Here is an 8,349-nt window from a genome sequence, read left to right as displayed (position 1 = left end):
TCACCAGGCTATAGGCCGGCCACATGTGGTGTATTCCCAGTTAGAAGACAACCCATTAGCCCCAAATCAAAGCTTCAGGCTCATTTTTGGAGGTGGTGCAAAGATATTTCACTCTATTTTCTTCAGTGGTTTCATTTATGATCATTGTCATCTCGAATATCCTTAAAAACTCAACGTCAGGAAGAATTTAAGGTCTTTTAAATGATAATTCAGTATCATTCATACAACGAGGAGCGTGCCAATGCTCTTAATCAGGTTGGATAGACCTGAAGTCGTTGTTAGAGATGTGATTTAGGTGTAAAGTTAGTGTGCGTAGTACGCATTCATCCAGACAACTAACTTTCCTACATTCCTACCTAATCACGTGTTTAATTGAATCGGTCACATGTATTAAAAAACATGATTCAATTAACTCATAGTCGAGGACAATATCAATAAGATTATCCATAAGTAAAACATACACCAAACTTGAATCCAAGAACATGGAAAAATGTTCACAAAGTAAATTTACTAAGGGGATTCGGCCAATAAGGCCATCCATGTCAAAATTTTGCTCTGCCAACGATGTTCGGTGGAGCAAAATCAATCTCACATATTGACTACTAGAATGGTACTCCTCAACAACATTGGTAGGGGCACGAACAGGTGCATAACCAATGATCTATTCCATCAAGACGGGAGTAGATTCTTGCAAGGTTGAGGTTCGAGAATATTATCCCTTATTCTTGAAGTTTTAGGTTTTATGTACCAAGGATCATGCTTTGGGCATGATGCCACACCTTGGCAGGCCCTGATTATACTATATGTTTGTGAACACAAACTCGAAATTGTATTGTGAAAGAATATGCCATTCAGTGTATCCCTATCGAAGCAGTGCATCACCATTTGGTTAGGTTTTGACCGAACTGGGTCGAGCCATTCGGTAGACTCCAGCCGAACTGGGTCCATACCTTTCTCTCACGTTTATGGCAGTAATCAGATCCGAGAATTTGGTAAATTTTCACTTTCTACACTGCTGCTTCAAGAGCGAGTTAGAAACATGGAATGACGAGAAAAGTATTCTCCAGTCAAGATTCGATCGGACTTATAAAATTCAGAATTGTACTCATTCATGGACGTAATCATGTTTTGCTACGGTCAATTTCTTTCATGATTAGACGGTCTATAGAAGCAAGCCAAAGAGCCATGGAATCCTCGTTCGGGAAGTATTTCTATTTGTAATGCTTTGAGCATAAGTCTTCGAATGAAGATTATAGCGGAGGCTTATTCAGCTGTTCCTTGCCATTGTTTGCATCAATGGTTTCTCAGCTTCTTGATAGTCAAGTGGAGATTCACGTCTTGTACCCCACCTAAAGTGGTTTCTATTAGAAAATGTCCAAATCAAGAAAATTAAACTTGTGACGGTTCGACAATCCACTGAATTTGAGGGAACAAGATTGTGATTGGTGCTATGGGAATGAATCATCCATAAGCATCAAAGTTAGAACATTCGAGTTCTAAGACATGGTTTTCATGAAAAACGTCGGGTTTTCATGGGTGTATTGTTTTATGAAATCTTCGGGTTTCAAAGGCACTAAATTTGAAACTACAGGTTCAATTTAGTTTATGAACGTTTAGTTCATAAAGGAGAGGTTCCTGCAAGAAACTCATAATGCAATATACTAACTTAGTGTAGTGGATTTGAGTTGTCTTCGGGAACTCAAGTGTGAGAGCTTCGTTACTACAAAAGTATGTGACGGTTCAAAGAAGAGAAATAAATTATTGAATCGTTAATGTCCAAAAGAGATCTTTAGGTCAATAATTTAGGATTCAGTATCAGATTAATGGACTGCAGGTCACTTTGAATTAATTCAATAGATCGGGACCATTCGGGGTCGATCGTAGAAGCAAAATAATATTAAAATAATATTATTGGATCGAAAATAGAGCCCCAAAAATAATTGGGCTTAATGCCGGGGGTTAAGAGGCACGGGTTGGGTGCCTTAAGAATAAGGCAAGGCCCAAATGTTCCTTTGGGGGTGGCTGCAGGCCACGGGTGAGGAATGGGATACCCTAGCCGCAGCTGGGTCGTGTTTTGGGCCACAAGGGAGTGCACAGACAGGTCTAGCGCAAGCTGGCCTGTGGGTTGTCACGGGGATCCCAGCGAAGGCTGGTTGTGTGAAAGCAGCCCTATAGTGACTGCAGGTCACGGGCTTGGGTATGGGTGGCGCAGTGACAAGCCCAGCATATGCTGGCTATATGTAGGCGGGCCAGAGCAACAAAACCCAGCAACCAAAAAGGTTGCAGCGTGTGTATGGGAGGACATCCCAGACAATTGGGCAGGTTTGATGGCTGCGGGCCAAGGCCCGTGTGTATAGGCTCAGGGCTGCAGGCCCTACCGAGGTAAAATCCAGGCCTAGGCCTAGTGATTATTTGCACAATGATGGTGCAGTGGTGTGCTGCACCATGTCCTGATTCCCCCAATTTTTTTTTTCAAATCCTTTAGGGTTTAGGAAAACCCGAAACATGCTTATAATTTAATTAAATACTTTGACTCACAAATTCCACATAACAATTATTGCGTAATGTATGAAACAAATATATATATTGACCAATATATGAACATATACAATATATATATATATATATATATATATATATATATATCGGAAGGTAAATATAAATGTATGGGGTTCATGCATCATGGGGAATGTTTTCATGCTTCATGGGTCGTTTCAAATATCTTCCTTTATTTTAAGCGTACCTGAGTAGCAGAAAACAACAAAAACCTTTGAATTTGTAGAAGATCCTTCTTGAAAGCCGGAATTCTCCAATGCGTTGTATTATGTTCAACACAGAAAAATTAAATTGAATCAATAGCATGTAGATCAATTTAATAAAATAATAAATTAATCATGAAAAGAATGATTAAAATGTAATACTCCTCAAATTGAAGATCAAACTCTCTTGTTAGTGTAGCGTCAAGAGCGTGCTGATAACGTGTTATAGGCATAATTTACTGACCAATTATGGAGGCCTTAGAGAGAGAGGGGGTGCGGCAATAGAGAGAAGAATAGAGAGATGTGTAATTGTGGGTGTGTGTTATCTCACCCCATTGTGCCTTTATTTATAGTAGTAGGAAGGGTAAAACATTTCCCTTTAGGATTACAACATTTAATAGGTAATCTAATCCTAATAGGAATATAATATACATTCCCATATTTCCTAGGATTTACATAATCACATTCCTATTCTAAATAGGACTGCAACACCAACAATCAAAAATAAAAATAAAAAGCGAAATTATTATAAAAGAGCTCTGAAATACAGTACCATAATATAGCTTCAACATATGTATTCAAGTTTGGACTTAACAATTTCTGACATAGCCTGTTAATCCGACACGAAATGAGACGAAATTAATAGGTTATTGGATCAACACTATAACGAATTGGGTCGTTATTTGATGACCCAATAAACACCTGTTAAGATAACAGATTAGTTCAGGTACACACGGGGATAACACGATACACGATAAGCTAAACATTAATTAATAATTTTATACCCCTTAAAAATGCTATAATAATTATATATATATTAAATTAAATTTAGAAAATTTGGAAAATCAAGTAATATATTTTTATATGGTTCGGGGCCGAAGGGGTAGAGGAAGACCTAGGAAAACTTTGGAAGAGACCCTAAGAAAAGACTTAGAGTACTTGGATCTAACGGAAGACATGACACAAAACCGAGCGCAATGGCGTTCTAGGATTCATATAGCCGACCCCACTTAGTGGGAAAAGGCTTTGTTGTTGTTGTTGTTGTTGTTGTTGTATTGTACTATGCTTCTCATAATTTGAATGATTTATAATATTTGGTTTTTCTATACTTAATAGTTTATGCAAAAGAGAATTTTGATGTGGAAAACCTTACTGAAACTAACTTCAACATAACTCTTGAAGGTAATAGATCAAGCCAAAGTTTCAATACAATTTTCCCATGATGATCGATGGAAATTGAAGGATTTTGTAAAAGGAATAACATGCAAGCTTTGAGTTTCATTGGCAAGATTTTAACTTCTAAGAAAGGCTTCACAACTTTGAAAATAAAAACTCATTCATTTTGCTTATCCTTGCACATTTGATATTTTGTAGTAAACTAGTAGTGTATTAGTGCTTTATTATTAGGCTCTTTTTGGAGTGTAGATGTAGTAATTAATGACAAATATGTTTTTATGTTTGAAGTAATATTTATGTGGTAATGTGGTATGTGCAAATTTAAGAAAAAAAATATTTTCTTAACGGGTCGGGTCATTTTACCTATTAGGTAAAGTGATCCGACCTGTTAAGGACATATCAAGATAGCGAGTGTGACACGACATGACCTATTAAGATAACATATGTTACATGAAAACAACACGAAACAAGACCCGTTTGCTTGCTTTCGATAAAAAAAAAATCTAAATTAGTTAGCGTATGAGTCCTAGGTTTTTTAAAAGCACTTATAAGTATTTCTATTAGAAGTATATTGGATCAGTGCTTCTTGAGGGAATGGGATCCTCTCCAAACCCTCTTTGTGGGGAACCAGATGATCAGTTAATCGTGTCCGTTCATCGTACATCGTGTGATTAGAAATCATTTTAAAATGGAATATAAATAGTATCTAACGAAAATTGACCGCACGATGTACTATGAATGGACACGGTTGATCCCCGAATTTCCACACAAAAAAAAATCCGAAGAGAATCCTTGTCCCTTCTCAAGCCACCACATAGCAAGTACTTCTGAAAAAAATGACTTCTAAATTTTCTTCCAAATGTTGTCATACGAACTTATAGTAGATAATGTGTTTTTACCACATATCTAGTTCTTCAAAAAAAATTACTTCTAAATTTTCTTCCAAATGCTGTCATACGAGTTTTTAGTAGATAAAAAGTGTTTTTAATCCTTTCAAAAGCACTTACAATAAACCCTAATCATGACTACCATCACAAACTGAAGCTGCATTCCAAAGCATAAGCCACTCCTTTTATGCATTATATCTGCAGATTATTTGTTCCTATTCTACATATCTAATCTATACTTTGTCTCTGTGTGCATATATTTACAAGAAATGACAGAGTGATGTTTCATTCATCAACACAAATAAGTACAATGGTGCCAATTGGATACATAGCCCTAGTGACCAACAAATTGATATGAAGTGAATTTGCACAATTAAACAAATTAGAGTAAACTAGTATAAATTTGTCGCTAAATAACGGACGCAATAAATCTTTACCGAAGACCACACCAGTCATTGCTAAAGAGCGAGGCCATATAAAGTCATCGCAGAAAAGTGCGTTAAAAAAGATATCTCTGATTGATTAGTTAAATATTGTAAATTGTTAGTTAGTGATTTACTTCCTTATTTAGCTCTCAGCCAACCTTGATTATAGGCAATAGAGTAGGATCGTGATGTACATTGTGTGTATAAAAATGTGACCTAGTTCTGTGAATTAACAAGAAAGTAATTCCATCTTATTACGTTTCTTTGGATGGTACTAGAGTGTTGATATGGGGAAAATACAAAACAGAAACATAACCCTAGCAAATCATGCCATAGGTGACAAACCAGAGTTGAGGTCAACTACTTAAGGCCTGATGTCTTACCTTAAGTGGGAAAACCCTAACCATCCACTTTACCTGAACCACTCGAACCAGCATGGTGCAGTTCTTGTACCACAACCATTGGTAAAAGAAAACTATAGCACATGGGTTCAATCCATAAGCATGGCTTTAACGGTCAAGAATAAACTCGGACTTGTTGATGGAATGATCAAGAAACTGATTGAAGACAAAAATGAGGAGTTGCAACAATGGAACCACTGCAACAACTTGGTGAAGAGATGGCTACTAGGGTCGATGTTGAAAGAAATTTCAGGGACGTTATCAACTGCAAAGATTCTCGACAGATATGGTTTGATCTGCAAGAAAAGTTTTCCCATGTGAACATCGTTTAACTATTCCATATAGAGAATGAAATTCATGACTGTATGCAAAGCAACATGACGGTAAGCTCATATTTTACAAACTTAAGAGTCTTTTGGGATGAACGTGATGTCTTATGTTTGATCCTAGCATGCAGTTGTGAGACGAAGAAGGAAATAACATCGTATGTCGAAACTCAGAAAACGATGAAGTTCTTTATGGGTCTAAATGACTCATATGCTACGGCTCGCAGCAACACTCTCTTTCTAGAGCCATTGCCTACGGTGAACAAGGCTTACTCATTGGTGTTTCGACATGAACAACAAGCAAAGACCGTTGTTTTTACAGTGAAGAACTCAAGCCGAGAAATTGAATTAGATGATAATAGGCCTCTATGTGGAAAGTGTAACAAAACTAACCACACCACAAGGAACTGTAGTACTTATCTTAAGTGCACCTTTTATGGCTAGAAGGGTCACACCTTTGAGTTCTGTCATAAGAGAAAGATAGCTGCTGAGAATGAGTCAAGGTGTCCCTTTTCTTCCAAAGGGAACCAGGCTACAACACATGACAAAAAGGAGGCGATGCCCAGCTTTCCTTTCTCCCAAGAGGATTGCAAGCAAATCATTCAACAAAAACAAGTCCTCATTTGCCAACCAAGTCGATAATTCCTTAAACGTTGAAGAACTCCTAGGTAAAGCTTTCTCTTTTACATATAATGGGAAGAAAAATATTTGGATCTTGGACAATGGTGCTACATACCACATCGTTTGTAGCTCTGATCTCCTCACACATTCAAGGCCTATTGAGAATCACACCGTTGAATTACCAAATGGTTCCTTTGCCAAAGTCACCCATATTGGACAAATTATCTTCTCTCCCAATCTCATTCTTGATAATGTCTTATGTGTACCACCTTTTAGGTCAAATTTGATATCCATCAGTAAACTAGCCTATGACTCCCTACATATCACAATTTTTCTAAGCCATTTTTGTGTCATACAAGACCTATGCTCGAGGAAGATGATTGGGACGAAAATTGAACAGGAGGGGCTCTACTACCTCGACCCACCAAAGAAAGGAACATGCAACAATATTCAAGTTATTTCTCTTAGCCTTTGGCATCGACGTCTTGGACACCCATCTCATAAAGCTTCTTCGTTATTTCTCTTTTTCAATAATTAGTCTTGTGATTCCAACAATTGTTTAATTTGTCCATTAGCTAAACAAACAAGATCACCTTTTCCATTAAGCTCCATTTCTAGTAAATCATGTTTTGAGTTAATACACATTGATATTTGGGGTGGCTATCAAGTTGCGTCTATTTCAGGTGCCAAATATTTCCTCACTATTGTAGATGATCGTACTAGGAGCACATGGATTTATTTGATGAAGCATAAATCTAATATAAGAGAACTCTTAGTCCAATTCATTCACATGGTTGAAAACCAATTCAATGCTAAGGTCAAAATAGTGTGAACTGACAATGGCCCTGAATTTAAACTCAGAAGTTTTTGTGCTCTTAAAGGAATCCTTCATCAATCTAGTTGTGTCAACACATCACAACAAAATGGTGTCGCCGAACGCAAGCATAGGCACTTTCTTAATGTGGCTAAAACGTTACTTTTTCAGGCTTGTCTTCCAAAACGTTTTTGGGGGATGCAATCCTTGCTTCGGCGTACCTCATCAATAGAATACCACCTCTTCTTCAAGGGAAAACACCATATGAAAAATTGTTTCAAAAAGAGCCAAACTATTCCCACTTAAGAGTTTTTGGCTGTTTGTGGCTTGCATCCACTCATGCCCAAAGACCTTCTAAATTTGATTTGCGTGCGATTCATTGTATTTTTCTTGGCTATCCTTACGGTCAAATTATTTGATCTCACACTTAAGAAGGTCTTTGTCTCCCGGGATGTTGTGTTCTTTGAGGACCAATTCCTTTATCAAAATCCTGATCTTTCCACTGTACCACACTCCATTTTAAACCCTCCAACTTCACTTTTGCAATTTAACATGGACTCTTTTCACGGGTCCACTCCTTTAGCCAATATATTAGAGGACACTTCTCTTGATCCTCCTAGCCAACCTATCATCACATCCACCTCAACCCAAAATCTTCCGCCTCCACAACACCACTCACCAAACACGATTTCTTCCCTCGACAGCTCATCCCATCCACCATTGCCTAATTCACCTCCACCCATACTCTCTCCTGATCATGTCTCTCATTCTCTCCAACGAGGCATGCGACAAATAAAACCATCCATTTTTTTTCAAGACTTTCACGTCCAGGTAGCCTTCCCTCTCGAGTTGTTCCCACATCTTCCACAAGCATGGTTAAGTCATCAAGTACTTTTCATTCTCATTCTAATCATTTATCCTATGATCGTTTGTCTTCTAA

This window comes from Malus domestica, chromosome 15 (genome assembly GCF_042453785.1).
Source record: "Malus domestica chromosome 15, GDT2T_hap1".
Taxonomy (NCBI): Eukaryota; Viridiplantae; Streptophyta; class Magnoliopsida; order Rosales; family Rosaceae; genus Malus; species Malus domestica.
Note: the sequence above shows the minus strand (reverse complement) of the source record.